Source organism: Sus scrofa, chromosome 14, assembly GCF_054392235.1.
Source record: "Sus scrofa isolate SSC_HxYL_T2T_F1_AM1 chromosome 14, Sscrofa_HxYL_maternal_Yorkshire_Landrace_v2.0, whole genome shotgun sequence".
NCBI lineage: Eukaryota > Metazoa > Chordata > Mammalia > Artiodactyla > Suidae > Sus > Sus scrofa.
Window position 1 is genome coordinate 103,793,434 of NC_139396.1, and position 15,006 is coordinate 103,808,439.

At 56.6% G+C, this 15,006-nt stretch overlaps 1 protein-coding gene across 28 annotated transcripts in view; it reads left to right on the forward strand.

Moving 5' to 3' along the window:
* Positions 1 to 15,006, forward strand: part of ZMIZ1 (zinc finger MIZ-type containing 1) — a 192,538-nt gene that overhangs the window by 114,529 nt on the left and 63,003 nt on the right. For 4 of the 28 annotated variants that reach the window (XM_084997415.1, XM_084997425.1, XM_084997421.1 and 1 more), the window contains exon 1: positions 8,511 to 8,699. The exons of 12 other annotated variants lie outside the window; for them this stretch is intronic. The gene's annotated coding sequence lies outside the window, so the exon portion shown is untranslated. 12 more of the 28 variants (XM_084997413.1, XM_084997423.1, XM_084997418.1 and 9 more) reach the window with 4 other exon arrangements.

A 15,006-nucleotide genomic window follows, 5' to 3' on the forward strand; every position in this document is an offset into this window, starting at 1 on the left:
GGATAATAACTTGGTGAATAACCATTATTCAACAGATATTTGTTACATGTCTACTATGGGCCAGGTATAAAGCCACCAAGGATAGAGCATTAACCAAAACAGACAAAATCTCTGCCCCATGGAGCTCACAGTCTACCAAAAATGATATGCCTTCAGGTACTTGAAATCATCCCTAGATTACTTATAAAACCTAATACAACATAAATACTAAGTAAATAATTGGAAATACAATGTAAATGTTATGTTAGTAGTTACTAGCATGTGACAGATTCAAGTTTTGCCTTTTGGAACTTTCTGGGAAAATTTTATTTATTTTTTTTAATTTTTGATGGGAAGATGCAGTCTGCAATTACAGAGGGCCAACTGTGTGTTGTTGGCATCTTGCTTGGCCCACTCCATCCTTTATGGGAAATCAGTGGGGGTCAGCTCAACAGTGGCACTTCTTGCAGCCTTCCAGCCAGACTTGGGGAGAAGTGTCCCCAGCAGCAAAGAGCAGTCTCGCCTCTGCACTAGAGGTCTTCACTGGGTGGAGAAGCTGTGGCCCAGAGAGAGAGAGAGAGTGACCTGTCCTTGGTCACACCGCAAGTCCCCAGGCCTTTCCCCAGGCGGCATGTATCTCACTTGGGAACTTGGCTTCCAGGCGCTGTTCCCACCTGGCGAGTTCAGCCCTGCAGATCCTGATTTCAACATCAGGCCTCCCACTCCTTGCACTGCCCTGGCGGCCACTTTGGATTTTCCCCAGACAGACATTCCTACGTGGCCTATCTGCTCAGGTCCAGAGCCCCGGGGAGGTGGGGGACCTCTGGGAGCATGATGCAGGAGTGAAAATAGTCCCCAGATGCCCTGGGCTGCCCGGAACTGGGAGCACGGGGCTGGAAGGGAGCAGGTGACTGGGAGAGTGCCCTCTTACCACAGCAGTAGGCACTATCGGACTATTGGGACTGTCGACTGTTGGGAGAGAAGGGCAGGAAGCGCCAGATGATGGGGTTCCCGGTGAGCTTTAATGGGCTTAGGAAGTTCAGAAAACTGCTATACTCTTGCCCAGGATGCACCGAAGTGCTTGGGCATGCCTCCCAGTCACCCTTTCTCTCCTCTTACCTATCACAGCACCCTGAAACAGAAAGGGCTCAGACACCCCGGTGTGGGACCCCTGCCACAGCTCCCCGTCCTCAGCTCTCACACCTCAGTTGACAGAATGCTCACTACCACCCTGGGCAGCCCAGACTGTCAGGAGCTCATTCCTTCTTTTTCTTCTTCTTTTTAGGGCCACACCTGTGGCATATGGAGGGTCCCAGGCTAGGGGTGGAATTGGAGCTGCAGCTGCCGGCCTACACCACAGCCGCAGAAACACAGGATCCGAGCCACGTCTGCGACCTACCCCACAGCTCATGGCAACGCTGGTTCCCCAACCCACTGAGTAGGGCCAGGGATCGAACCTGCATCCTCATGGATACTAGTCGTGTTTGTAACCCCCGCTGAGCCACAACAGGAATTCCCTGTCCAGGCTCTCTTTACTCCAGTGCTAAATGAGTAAGTAGGCAAGTGGGGGCTCTGACAGGGAAAGCGGTAGGCGTGACAGGCCATGAAGGTTGCAGGCCACATTGAGGTCACAGGGTTGTTGGAGCAGCCTGCATTCAGCCCCACTGGGGCCCCCAGGCTTGAGTCAGAGTATGTGTGGCCTGAGCCCCATTTCTTCCTCTGCATCCTGGTGCCTGGGTGAGCCTTTGTCTGGGGAGCATCAGGAGTGGAATTTGGCCGCCCCTACCCAGACAAGGAGGTGTGCCACCCAGCCAGGCAGACCGGTAGACGGGCAGCTTCAGCAGGAAGGGAAACTGCCTTTCCAACTGCAGGGAGCTTATCTCTGTCTGACTGGGGGCCGTCAAGGAAGCACCCCTCAAATCTGTGTCCTGGGAGGAGCAATAACATCCCAGGACTGCTGAGGCACGGACATTCGAGCTGCCTTGGCCGTCCTTTCCCTTCAAAGGCAACTCCAGAAATCAATGGGAAGAGATTCATTAGGGGCCTGGGTGGCGAGCGTCCCACCATCTCTGGCAGCCCCTTTGTTAGCTGGCCTGAGCGTCCTGCCTGAACAGGCTGCTTCCACTGCGAAACAACCCACGTTCTTGCAGACAGCAGGTCAGGGACCCAGTCTCCAGGCAGGCGGGCAGGCAGGCAGCGGGACAGGGCACCACAGACATTACTATTCCCTCATTCATTCCTTGATTCACTTATTCTTTCAGGGAGCTGGTCCATGCTTCATTCATATAGCAGACATCATATATCTGCCTGGCCTATGTTAGATCCTATCGATATTATATGTACAAAAAGAGACAAAAGTGACCGTTGACAGGAAGCTTGGCTTCTAACAAGGGGGACAACATTAGCCCGGGAAATAAGTGAAATGCATCAATCATAACTGCTAAGGAGGACCCTAAGTCAGGAGAGAGGTACGCAGTTTGGGCAGGGGCCGCAGCATTGGGCAGAGCGGCTGAGGAAGGCTTTCTAGAGGTGTCACCTGAATGGAGGCCTGCAGGAGGTGGGAAGTCAGCCTGGCCACCCGAAGAAGAGCATAGGGGCGTTTGTAGCCTGAAGGCAGGGAGGCTGGAGCAGAGTCAACCAGAGGAAGACCGGAAGGAAATGAGGTCAGGGAGGTGACAGGGGCCAGGTCACGTGGGGTCTTGTGGGTGATAAGAAAGACGTGGATTTTTACACTGACTGAGTTGGAGCCACTGGAGGAGCGGTTTGAGCAGAGGAACAATGAGTTGCATCCTAGGTTTTGGCAGCATCACCATGTGTATAAGCTTGCTAGAAATGCCACGACAAAGCACCGCAAACCGGGTGGCCTGAACCACAGGACTGTCTTGTTTCACGGTTCTGGAGGCCAGCGTCTGAGATCGAGGTGTCTCGGCGGCAGGGCCATGCTCTCTCTCAAGGCACCTGCAAAGGACCTGTTCCGGGCCTCTCTCCTAGCTTCTGGTATTTCCCCAGCTCATAACAGCAGAACTCCAGTCTTTTCTCCCTATGTGCATGTCTGTCTCTGTGTCCAGATTTCTACTTTTCATAAAGATACCAGTCATATGGGCTTAGGGCCCACCCCAGCAACCTCATTTTAAATTAATCATGTGTGACCCTGTTTCCAAAAAAGTCACACTCCCAGGTCCTGGGGGTTAGGGCCTCAGCATCTCTTGGGGGAAGGGAGCCCACGCCACCACAGCCTCTCGACCTCTTGTGCATGATCGAATGATCACTTTACCTCCTCCGGTCCTCCCTAGCAACTCACTCCCATTTTACAAAGGAGGAGATGAAGGCCCAAGGAAGCCAAAGTGACTTGTCCAGGGCCACCAGCTAGTCAGTACTTGTTTCTTGAGCCTCAGCCTCCAAATCCAGGCACATCCCTTCCCTCCATAGCTCCTCAGCTAGCGGTGACCTGGCCAGTTCCTTCCTCTCTCTGCTCCAACCCCTCTGGCCTCTCTGCATAGTTGAAAGGCTGCTGCAGGCATCCCAGGGGCATGGACAGACACCCTAGGGCGCAGTTGCCTTCCCTGCTGAATGGGTACAAGGGCAGGCAGTTCCTCAGGACAGACGGAAGCCACCTGAGTGACCATGTCTTGCCTGGTTCCTGGGTCCCCCCTCTCCACCCTCTCTCCTCCTTTAGCCTGGCAGGAGGCTTTCCTGGATCCCCAGTAACCTCACAATCATAGGGCTCCTCAGAGGTGCCGATAGAGATGTGGGACAAGGGTTAGTTTTGTTTTCTTAATGAAATGATTATAGGATTTGGGCTGATGCCAAGTGCAGACTTCTGGGAATGCAGCCTGAGGGTGGGATGAGGGCCCTCCTGGGGGATCAATCCAGGAAGGGGGTGGGGTGCAGGGACAGGAGGTTCTGAGCCATGGAAGTCTCCTTCTCCACCGTTGACTCCATCGCCCCCCTCTCAGGTGGAGCCCTGGCCAACCCAGACTGTCAGGTGGCTGCTTAAATAGCACAGATGCTAAACAGGGAAAAGAAACACAAAGAAAGAAAACATTTCCATATATGCAATGTGGTGTGTTGCAAAGAACATTAAGCAAGAGTCAGGGGGACACGACGCTCATCCCAACTCTAATGCAGTGCGTGACTTTGATGGTCATTCTCCAGACCCCAGATGCCCATCTTGGGAATATAGTATGATGGTTACTGGTGCAAACTGTAGAGCCAGATGGCTGGGTAGTTTAAATCCTTCTGCAAGTTGTCTCAACCTCTCTATGCCTCGATATTCTCCTCTGCAACAGAGTGGCAATAATAATCACACCTTATCAGGAGTTCCCGTCGTGGCTCAGTGGTTAATGAACCCAACTAGGATCCATGAGGATGCGGGTTCAGTCCCTGGCCTTGCTCAGTGGGTTAAGGATCCGGTGTTGCCGTGAGCTGTGGTGTGGGTCACAGACTTGGCTTGGATTTGGTGTTGCTGTGGCTGTGGCATAGGTTGGCGGCTACAGCTCCAGTTCAGCCCCTAGCCTGGGAACTTCCATATGCTGCAGGTGTGGCCCTAAAAGGACTAATCATCATCATCATCCTCATACCTTATCAGAGGTGAGGATAGCGTTGATGATACTTGGAAGGTGCCTAGAACTGTGCCTGGCAACCAGCAGGCACTCTGTCACTGGGAACTCTGTATGACTATGGACATAGGAGAGGCCTGAATCCAGCCCTGGGGCTCCCAGCTCTGTGTACCCAGTGGAAGTGCGCCCTCCTGCCCTCATGTGTGGTTGGGGTCCTGAGACCTGGCCAGGACACCTGCATTGGCTGGCTGGGAGCCGAACCTCAGTTGGTGTCTTCCTTCTTCTGGACTGTGGGTGTAGAATTAAGGAAGTTGACCAGAGCAGGAAGGGAAAGCAGCAGAGAGAACAGGGTTATCAAAGGACACGGGAGTTTGTATCCTGATCCCTCAGAAGTGGACAGAAGCCCCATAAAAAGTTCCCTGGAGGCAGAGCCTCTGAATCAAGTCGATGTCCAGTGCAGCTGCTAGAGCCTTCCTGGGGCAGCTAAGCTGGTAGACAGATGCTCCATGGCCACTTACCCCCAGTATGTGTGCATGCCTTTACTGAACCCACTCCATGTCCTGCACGCCCTTCCATGCATCCTGAGAAGGACCAGTTGTATGGACAGATGGCCAAGCAGCTCCTAAGACCTGAGCTCATGCCTGCCACACTCCCGTGGACGCCACCCGGGGTCCTCCTTGTTTATTTTATTCTCCCTCAGGGTGCTGAAGCCCACATGGGTAACATCTCTGAGTCACGGGGGTCCTTGTTGAGACCTGCTGAATTAGAAAGCCCTGCTTGAGGAAGACCTGGCTCGGTGGCTCTGGGGTTCATTGTTATGCCTCTCAGTCTCACCTGCAGGGAGCTGGGGTTTTTGTATGTCCCTAGGCCTCCCTCCCCTGGACACACACACACACACACACACACAAAGGCTTACAAAAGAGGTGATCTGGCCCTGGCCCTGGGAACCACTTCTTCCCCACCCCAGGCACCTACATCTTCAGTGGCTTTGCTCTTTCCTCCTTCCTGGACAGGGCTGGGACAGGATCCAGGTGGCCCATCCCTCTGACAGTGAGCTGGGAAGGCCTGGAGGAGGCTCCTCCCACATCCCAGACTCTGCCTTAGTGGTCCCCTCCCCCCATGGCCTGGTTGGTCCAGCGGAGGTGGGTTCCGCACGACAAACTCCCCAGCCGGGTGAAGCATCCTCCCTCCCAAGCCCTCCAGTGTAAGCCGGGGCTGCCTTCCCGGCTGCAGTGCTGTGATTTATTGGCAGCTCCTCCTCGCCAGGGCCCACGGCAGGAGGAGTTCAAACACCCGCAAGAAAAGCCACCAGCTATTGATCCCCGAATAGGCTTCCCAAGCGCTCGCGGGCATTCATCAAGGAGCCTCGGCACCGGGCCGCAGCTCTCTCTTTCTTCTTCCTTTCTTCTGCCTCCCAAGTCATTCCCCCGGGCTGTGCCCCCCTCGCCGAGGTCACTCAGCGAGCTCGTCGAGTGACTGCGTGCAGAGGTGGAGAGAGCCTTTGTCTGCAGTCTCTTTCCTGTAGATCCTTATCAAGGCAGGCGCCCAGGGGGTGGAGCAGGCCACTCTGGGCCCCAGGCTTTTGAGCAAATCTTTGGAAGTTGGAGAAGTAGAGTGGAGCAAGTGGGGAGAAGCCCTTCTGAAGCAGGAACTGTTTGGAGTGCTCATATTTCTCCAGATTTCGGGCTTACAGTGTTAAGAGCGTGCTAACCTAGTGGACCAGAGAGGGGCATAAATAGGACCAAACAGGCCTTGAAATTTGCATGTGAAAGCCTCGGCTTTGGCTAGGAGGCCTCCTGTTTCGGGCTGGTTGAATGGGTTCTTAAAAACAATTTGTTTTCCTAATTGCGTAAATCTGCAAATGGAGAGTATTTACCCTTTTTTTTTTTTTTTTTTTTCTCACCTGGGGAGTGTCAGTTGGTCCCAGGCCTGTGAAGCTTAAATAAGCACATCAAGGGTCTTCTCTCACTCCACCCTGGGGCTCCTTCCAGAGTAGATCCCTGGGAGAGACGCTGGGGGTGGGGGAGGGGAGTGGTAGGGCTCTCATTGGTTTCTCAGGCAGGGCCGCCAGGTCTGAGTCCTTAGGTTGTAAATCTCTGCTCAATTCCAGTCCAAATTCTGGTTCAACCTACAGGAGTAGTTTTTCTGAATTCAGTGCCTGGAGCCACACGGTACCAACACAGACAAGGTATTTCAGGAATGAACCTGGAAGTTCTAGACATTTGGGTCTTTGGTGGCTCCAAAGATATTAAGAATTGGACCAGTATTGTGAACTCCTGTTGCACAGGACTTGGGGAGGGGAGCATCTAGGAGAACGGTATTCTGGTTATTTGAGGTCTTGGCTGCTTGGATTCTGTATAATCAAGGTTTGAGCCCTGACATCATTCAAAACCAGATTAATGTTAGAAACTGGGTGTTGGGGACAGCCATCTCAGTGTTTTCTTCTGAAAAGTGGGCCAAATTGTTGTGCCTCCTCTGTTCCTGAGTGTCATGGACTGAGCACCAGGCTTTGGAGTCTGGGGGCTTTTGGCTCTGCAGTGGGCACTGGGCCAACCAAAGAGAGAAAGATTACGAGATCCTCACTGGCCGATCCCAATTCCTTGTGGAGCTGCTTGGGCAGGGCCCCAGTGGACATCTCAGTGAATAAATAACTGTCCCTAAAGAAGCCATTTTAAACCCAAGATGAGGGAAGGCCACTCAGAGGAGGGGAGACAGGGCAGAGCTTGAAATTTGGACAGGGCAGAAAAGTCTCCCCTGGCTGCCCCCCCACACCCCCCACCCGGGGTTGGCCCTACAGGAAGGCGATGCCAATTAATCTCTCTTGCAGGAAGCTAGTTCTTGTCCAAAAGGCAGCAAGTTATGAAGTATGAATTAATCCATTTAACCAGCTTCTCGGAGGGAAAGCCCATGACAACTGCATTTCCAAATGCCATCTCTGAAAGCGATATTTCAAGTGGCAGTGGGTGGGATTAGAGCCTGCTAACGATTTATGTCAAACAAGGAGCAAGAACATAATTTCTAGATAAGTGATTTGTCTCAGCCACTTCCAGGGCTGGCAGTAGAAAAGACACTAAGGTTTAGGGGCCAGCCAGAGCTCAGACTGAAAAGGGTGGGGAAGTGGGGGCGGTAATCAGGGATGAAGGCAGGAAAGCAAAGTCAAAGGCGAGTAGACCTGGTCATTTCCCCATGATGGCAAGGAGAGCAGTGCAGGGCTGTCCAATATAAAGGAGATTTTAAAGACAGTTCCAGCTACTTTTCTCTAGGGTATATGATGGGGCCCCACTTACCTTCCTAATTGTTTGGGCAGTTAGGTCACCATTCGAGAAACTTTCCCTGCAGGGGGGCGGGGCTGGGGAAGGAGCTTTAAATAAAGTTTCTCCCCAAAGGGTCGTCTTTTCGTTTCTCTCAAAACAAACAAGGGAGGAGCGTAGAACCCTTTGGGGTGGTAGGGCGGCGGGTGGGCTTCCAGGGGTGTCTGCTCAGCTCAGCGCCAGGCGCCCTTGCGACGGACAGGCTAGAAGGAAGAGGCCGCGGCCACCACAGGATGCAATGTCAGGAAGGCAGCAGCTCCCGGGGCGGGGCGGCGCGCAGCAGCCGCCCCCGGCTTCCCTACTGCCTCTGGCTCCAGGGCACAGGAACTCCCCGAAGTCGGGGAGCTCGAGCGTACGTGCGCCCGCTCACCCTGCCTCGGGGAATCCCAGGGGTGGCAGGGGCCTCTGTGCCAGGGACGATGCCAGGCCGCTTGCCTTCTCCGTCCCCTAACCCGTTCCGAAAATCCTTTAAACCGGGTCGCAATCCGGATGCCCCAGTCCTGCCCCGCCCCCTCCCCTCCCCCGGGCCGAAGCCACCTCCAGGCCAGTTCCCTCCTCCGCCCCCACCCCGCCTTGGACCCTCATTAGCATGACCACTTAGGAGGGTTCTCTGGGGGGCGGGAGACACCCGAAGTCATCCACCGCCCGCGCCTTCCCGGCGGCCCCCTCGGGCGGCAGCGTTCCGGGAGACCCACTCGCACAAGTGTTGCTTCCAATTAATTGCCTGGACGGGGGAGGGAAGGGGGCCTGGTCGCCGCCCCCGCCCGGAGGCTAGAGCGCTGCTCGTCGGGTCGTGCGTTCGCTCGGCGGCGGCGTGCACCAGCACCACCCCTGCGTGCAAGTTTGAAATGTGAGCTGCCTCCGATTCATACTCGCTCGCGCTCCCTCTCAGCAAAGTGGCTGGGCCGACGGTCTGCGCGCGCGAGTGAGTGCGGGCGGCTGGCTGGGGGGCGGGGGTGCGGACGGCGAGGCTGGCGGGGCGGGGAGGGCGCGCGCGAGCCAGGGCTCCCTGGAGACGCCGAGGCAGGTCTGCTAGCCTTTCATCTTCCTCCCGCGCTCCTCCTCCTCCTTCCCCTCCCCCCCGCCGCAGCGCGCCTGGCCTCCCCCGAGCCCCCAGCCCCACGAGGCCGAACAGAGGGTGGGTGATCTCGCGGACTAGGTACCCGGCGCGCCGCGCAGGGCGCGGGCCGTGGGAAGTTTCGTTGGCGCGCCCCTTGCGCCCCCGCCCCCCGCGCGCCCCCGGCCCATCCCCGTCCCCGGAGGGCTGTCGCTTGCGCCCGGGCGCGCGGCTGGCTGCCTCCTCGGCGGCGGCGGCGGCGGCCCCATTAGCGGAGCCTCCGCCTGTGATTGGCTTCGCCCGGGAAGCTGGAGACGGGCGATGAATAATTGATGTGTGCGGTGCGGTAGCCGGACGGCGGCGGCGGTGGCGGGCAGCAGCGAGCGAGAGCGCGGGAGCCGGAGCGCCCTCGGAGCGGGCAGCGCGGAGCGAGCGGGCGCCGGAGCCGCCCGGGCCCCCGCGCCGCCGCCGCCGCCGCCGCCCCGGCGCGGAGCGGGGATGCAGGCGGCGCCCGCTGCCTGCGCGCAGCCTTTGTTCGGCGCCGGCTGAACCCTGCCCGGAGTCGCTCGCCTCGGCCGTCCCCGGCCGAGCCCCAGCCTCCCGCAGGCGCCAGGGCGGGTCCGCGGCCGGTGCAACTTCCAGGTAAGTGCGGGGCCGGAGGGGTCGGCACCCGGGCGCCCGCAGGCTGGGCCCCGGCTCCCTCCGGGAGCGGGGGTGAGTGTGCGTGCCTGTGTGTGACAGAGGAGGGCCGGTGCATTGTGGGTAGCACCGTGTGCTGCATGGTGTCAGCCCGAGGCTTGGCCGCGAGTGGCACCGGCGTGCACCGGGCCCGTTTTGTGTGCCCACACTGGGGGCCCTCGGTCTTTTCCGGGCCCTGGGGCCAGGGTGCTCCCTCATCTCTCACTCCCGAAGGTGAAGTGTTGGCTCTCTAGCAGACATTTTACGAGGCTCTGTCCTCAAAAGGCTTCTGTTGCAAAATAAGAATCGGCCAGGAAGCCTTCGGGGAAGGCAACGGCCAAGGGTCCTTAACTTCAAGCTGTTCCTTTGTCAGGATACAGCCCTAATGCTGAAAGCGCCCCAAGACCCCCATGGGCGCTGGTGATCCACCATTGCAGTAAGGCGCCCTGCGGAGAGGTGGTGGGTGCAGAATAGACTTCTGACAAGTGTTTGCTGGGCAGGCAGCTGGAGGAGGAGGAGAAATAGGTTTGCACTCGAAGGCAGGAAGAGGCCTTTCTGGGGGTACCTGACACCAGTCTCTGAAGATCTTGGAGATCTTTTAAGATCTGTGAAGATCTTTAAGACGTTGGAGAGAGGGTTTTCAAGCCTGGGTTGAAGGTCTGTCTTGGTGGTCAGAAGCACGTGGTTTTGGTGTTGGGGTCTTACAACCCTTGGTGCCTGGGGCATCAGATAGGTCCCAATTCCTGAGTCCAACTGGAAGCCACCTTGAGTGAGACTGGGAGAGGTCAGGCTGTCTTCCCCTGTCCTAACCCTCTGAATCAGTGAAAGGAGGTGGTGCCTCCAGAATGGGCTTTAGGAGACCGTCACTTTCAGGATGGGGGCCTGGGTCCTCTGCCCTTGACCGTCAGGCTGGACTGGCAGATGGGTGCTAGGCATGGCTGGTAGCTCCTTCAGCAGGAAGGTCTTCTGAGGCAGCTGGCAAGGAGTTGGTACCAGAGAGCTTCTTAAGGCCCATCCTCGAGAGTGGGCCACAGAGTGGGCCAGAAATCTGATTGGGGAATGAGTTAGAGCAGTCAGGGTTAGGCACCCTGAAAGCGGGGTGATCCCAGATGATATATAGGGCCTCAGGCCCCTCCAGTTCTGGGGATCTGGGAGGAAAGCTCATCTCCCATTCACTACAGAGCAGAAAGCCCTGTCCCACCACAGGGGATGTGGGGGAGTGAGTCTTGGAGTCCACGTGGCTACTAGTAAGCCTGTTCCCCTTTTTTGTATATTAGCCAGGCAGTGACTACCCCCCAACTAGCAGGATTCAAGTCCCCTCTTGAGCTATTTTTACGCTGAACTTCCTTAGTGAGAAACCACCAAACAGCGATGCTTTGGTGAGAATCTGGGTCTTTACCGGAAGCAACTGCCTGCCCAGAGTTTGAGACTTGCTTCCTAATGCTGTCTCCACCCCTCTGCACAGCCTCCCTCTCGACCAGAGCCCCTTCATCTCTCCCTCTCTCTCTTTTGCCTCCTGGTTCTCATCACAGCCTATGCACTTGGGAGTCTTGTTTCAGGTGGGAGAGCTGAAGGGACTTGGGAGTCTTGTTTCAGGTGGGAGAGCTGATGTGCCCAAGACCACCCAGCGGGGGACAGAGGAAGGCAGCAGGAGCATAGCCTTGACTGTGAGCTCCTTGAAGCCAGGGGCCATGTGTTACTCATCACAGGATACACTGCCTGGCAGGTGGTGGACGCTCAGGGACTGCTGAGCAACTGCATGAGCTGAAAGCTGGCCACATGCTGCTTCCCCTGTGGGAATAGGGAGGTGATGGAAAGAGAGGTACGTCAGTGCTGGCCGAGTACTAAACAGCCTGGCCATGCTCAGTCCCTGGGAGCTCCAAGGATGAGTTCTGATGTCAGCCAGTCAGAGAGAGGAGACTCTCCCACAGATGTTCCACCAGAGTCCCTATCCAGGAGCTTCCCGATGACTCTTGCTGGGTCACACTCCAAGGAGTAGGGATGGCAGAGCTGTGTTTAGAACTGCGCCATTCAGTTTCGTACTCCTAACCATGTGTGGCTGTTTATAAACTTATATTAATTAAAAGTTCAGTTTCTCATTTTCACCAGCCACATTTCAAATGGTCAGCAGCCACATGTGGCTGGTGCCTACCAGCCTGGGCAGCTCCGATCACAGAACATTTCCACGGTAGCAGAAAGTTCCATTGGACAGCTCTGGCCTAGGCTGGAGTTTTAGGGCAGAAGTGAGGTGAGGACACTAGACCAGAGCCCACAGGTGTGACAGTGCAGGTGAGGACACTAGACCAGAGCCCACAGGTGTGATAGTGCAGGATGAGTTGGTTGGTAACAGGGACCTTCCGTTTCCTGGCACTGTATTTTCCGACAGCCTCTCAGTGAGGAGAGCGTAGACAAGCCAAGTGCTCCCACTTAGCATAACAGAGAGCTGAGATTCAGTTTTGCCCAAGGTCACCCAGCGAGTGGCATGAACCCCAGGTCTCTGACTCCTCCTCCAGAGCACTGCCACCCAGCAGAGGTCAGCCAGGGGGCAGGGGTGGGCAGCGGTCCCAGGAGTAGCCTCAGACCTCCCTGAGGACTGTCTTGGTGCCCGGTAGGCGTCAGTCTCTGTGAAGTCATCCATCGATCGGGCGGGAGAGCCAGCTCAGCCCTGAGTCCCCAGGAACAGAGAGTTCTGTGCTGGCAGAGCAGAGAGAGGGAGAGAGGCTCTCGGGCGAGGGAGGTGTTTACCTCGATCGAAGTAGCTTTGGTCCTAAGGGAGAGGCTGGCTCTTCTCTGCAGGGAAGGACCCCGTCAGTGGGGCCGTGGCCGAGTTCATTAGCACCACCCCAACGGGGGGTGTGCCAACCGCAGCAGGGAGAAGAATGGGGGCATACCCAATTCCTTGGCTAACACAGGATATCCTTTGCTCCATCCTGCCAGGGCTGCTGCCCCTCATGTCATAGGGCGTTGGCGATGCCACACTTACCCTTGCTTTTCTGGAAGCCTCAGCTGCAGGAGGAACTCCCCCAGGGCCTGGCAGAGAGGCAGCAGCCTCACAGGGGAGCCTGCTCAGGGAAAAACAAGGCCCCTACGCTGGAAGCACTTCCAGCCTCTCTGGGAGCTCCTGGGCTAGAGGGGCAAAGGGACTTCCTTCTGCAAGGTCACCTGGCAGGGCAGACCTGGGGTGGAGCTGGTGCCCTCTCATGGTCACTGCAAATCCCAGTCTGCCATTTTGAACTTGAGGTTTATATAAGATGTAATGGTGCCTTGCTTCACTTTCTTCCTCCAGCCCTATGAGGTCACTTTGTCTCTAGCTTTGCTCCTGTGTCCTTAGGTGCCCCCCGCCAAGCCCCTAGCAGCAAGCCTCCAGCTCCCCTTTGCCCTGAGCTGACCGAAGAGGGAGGTCTGAATAGGGGCTGGCTCTCTGCCAGGGACCCCAGCACACCCAAGAGGGGGTCTTCAAGGCCCATCCAGGGGAGCTTGAGGATAAGAGGATCTTTGGGGACAGTCCCAAGTTCCAAGTCCCCTTGAATGAGGTGGGGGTGGTGTTCAGGGCCCCTGCTTTCTGTGCCTTTCCCTGTAGCCACCTCCTGGGGACACTCACACTACTGTCCATCTCCAGAGTCTCATGTGCTGAGTGCCCTGCAAAACTGACTGGCAGCCGGTCTTCAGCATCAGACTGGGCCTCCAGGCGGTCTGCTGCCCTCCTGCCCAAAAGTCACCCCAGCCATGGCACCAAATCCTGCTTGGAGCCCCTACAACCCTGTTGGGTTCTCCAACTTCCCCCACCTACCCTGGGGGCAAAGCCAAGCCTTACACCCAGGACAGTTAGTGGGTGCTTTGTGCATGTGTGGCAAATGAAGGACGGGACTTTGGACAGGATACCACATTCCCTGAGGCCAAGGCTCCCCAGTCACCCTGGAGATTCAGTAGCTGTGGGGTAGGGCCCAGCCTCTGTGATTTGGCCTTGGTTTTGTAAAGTCCCTGCAGGTAATTCTGATGCTGTTGGTAGCAGCATGGCTCCCAGGGCCTAGTGCTCAAGTGATAACATCTGTGATCTGGTGCCAAATTAGTGTGTGACCTTTGGCAAGTCACTTCCCTCTGGGGGGACCTCTCTTCTCATCTCTGAGAGACTCCACTCCAAGAGTGCTAGAGAGGGTGTGTGTGTGTGTGTGTGTGTGTGTGGTGAGGAGACAGGAGGCAGAAAGAGGCTTAGCCCTGCCTTTGGATGCTACCGCCAGCACTTGAAGATGCAGCAGAGAATATTAAGGTTCACCAGGGCGAGGAGAATTGAACGAATAGAGGCTTATGCTCCCTCCACCCTAAGAGCTGTGGAAGGCAGGGGGAAAGTGATGGCTTTGGAGCTGGGGTAGCCCGAACCTCTTCCCAGGCGGCCCTTGATTTTGGAAATGGGGAGGATTTGGGCCTTGGGTGGAAAGGGGAACAAATGTCAGGCTGTCCCTCCAGGTGAAGCAGCGGAGGTAAGCATGAGAGGTGGAGCCACTGCTGAAATAGATCTGACCCCTGGGGCCAGGGGAGCCACGGAGACCCCGGGGACTCCAAGGGCTTCTGGGCGCAGGGATGCTGCTGGGTCGAGGCGGGAATCTGTGCAGGGAAGTGGGGGAGCCCTGCGAGGCTGCAGCTCTGCTGTGGGAATGTCCCTGCCTCTGCTGACGCAATGGAAAGCGTGTCTTGTTGCAAGGTTCCTGTTCTGCGGTTGCCCGTGGTGGGGGGCGAGGGCAGCCAGCTCTTCTGAGGAGGCCTGGAACTTGGTAGAACTTGTCCAGGCCTCCCCCCTGCTGTCTCCTAGGAAAAAAAAAAAAGAGAACTTCATTTTGTGGAATCTGCTCCCAGTCCCTCGAGGGTTACAGCCACACCCCAGGAGGGTTCCCTGGGACTGAGACTTGAGGGGAGAGGTGACAGGGGACAGCCTCTGGACTGGCGGGAGTTTGGCCTCACACCCCCTCAATGCCTTCGCAGTCAGAGCTTCAGGCCACTGTTGATTTATACACACCCTGACCGCTCTCCAAGAGTGTGATCTGGTTGGCAGATTCACAATGCACAGAAGATTTGACGGCCTCTGGTTCAGACCCTACTCAGGGCAGGGAGGGCAGTGGAAAATGGGGAGGGGCACATTTCAGGGGGAGGGGAGAAAAGCCCAGGGAGCCATTCTTTCTATCACCTCTTTTCCACCCTGCCACTTCCAGGCCCAGCTCAAATGTCGTCAGCCAGGAGGTCTTCCCTGGTCCCCTGCCCCCAGCACACACGCACACCCCCAACCCTGTCTCCTGGCTATCTTGTTCACTCCTTTGTATGTCTGGGACCCACAACCTTACATTAGTCTGTTTGATGTGGTCATTTGACCACCAGGTGCCATCCCCACCTGGTTGTAAGTTGCTGGACAGGCTGTCCATGACTTGTTTCA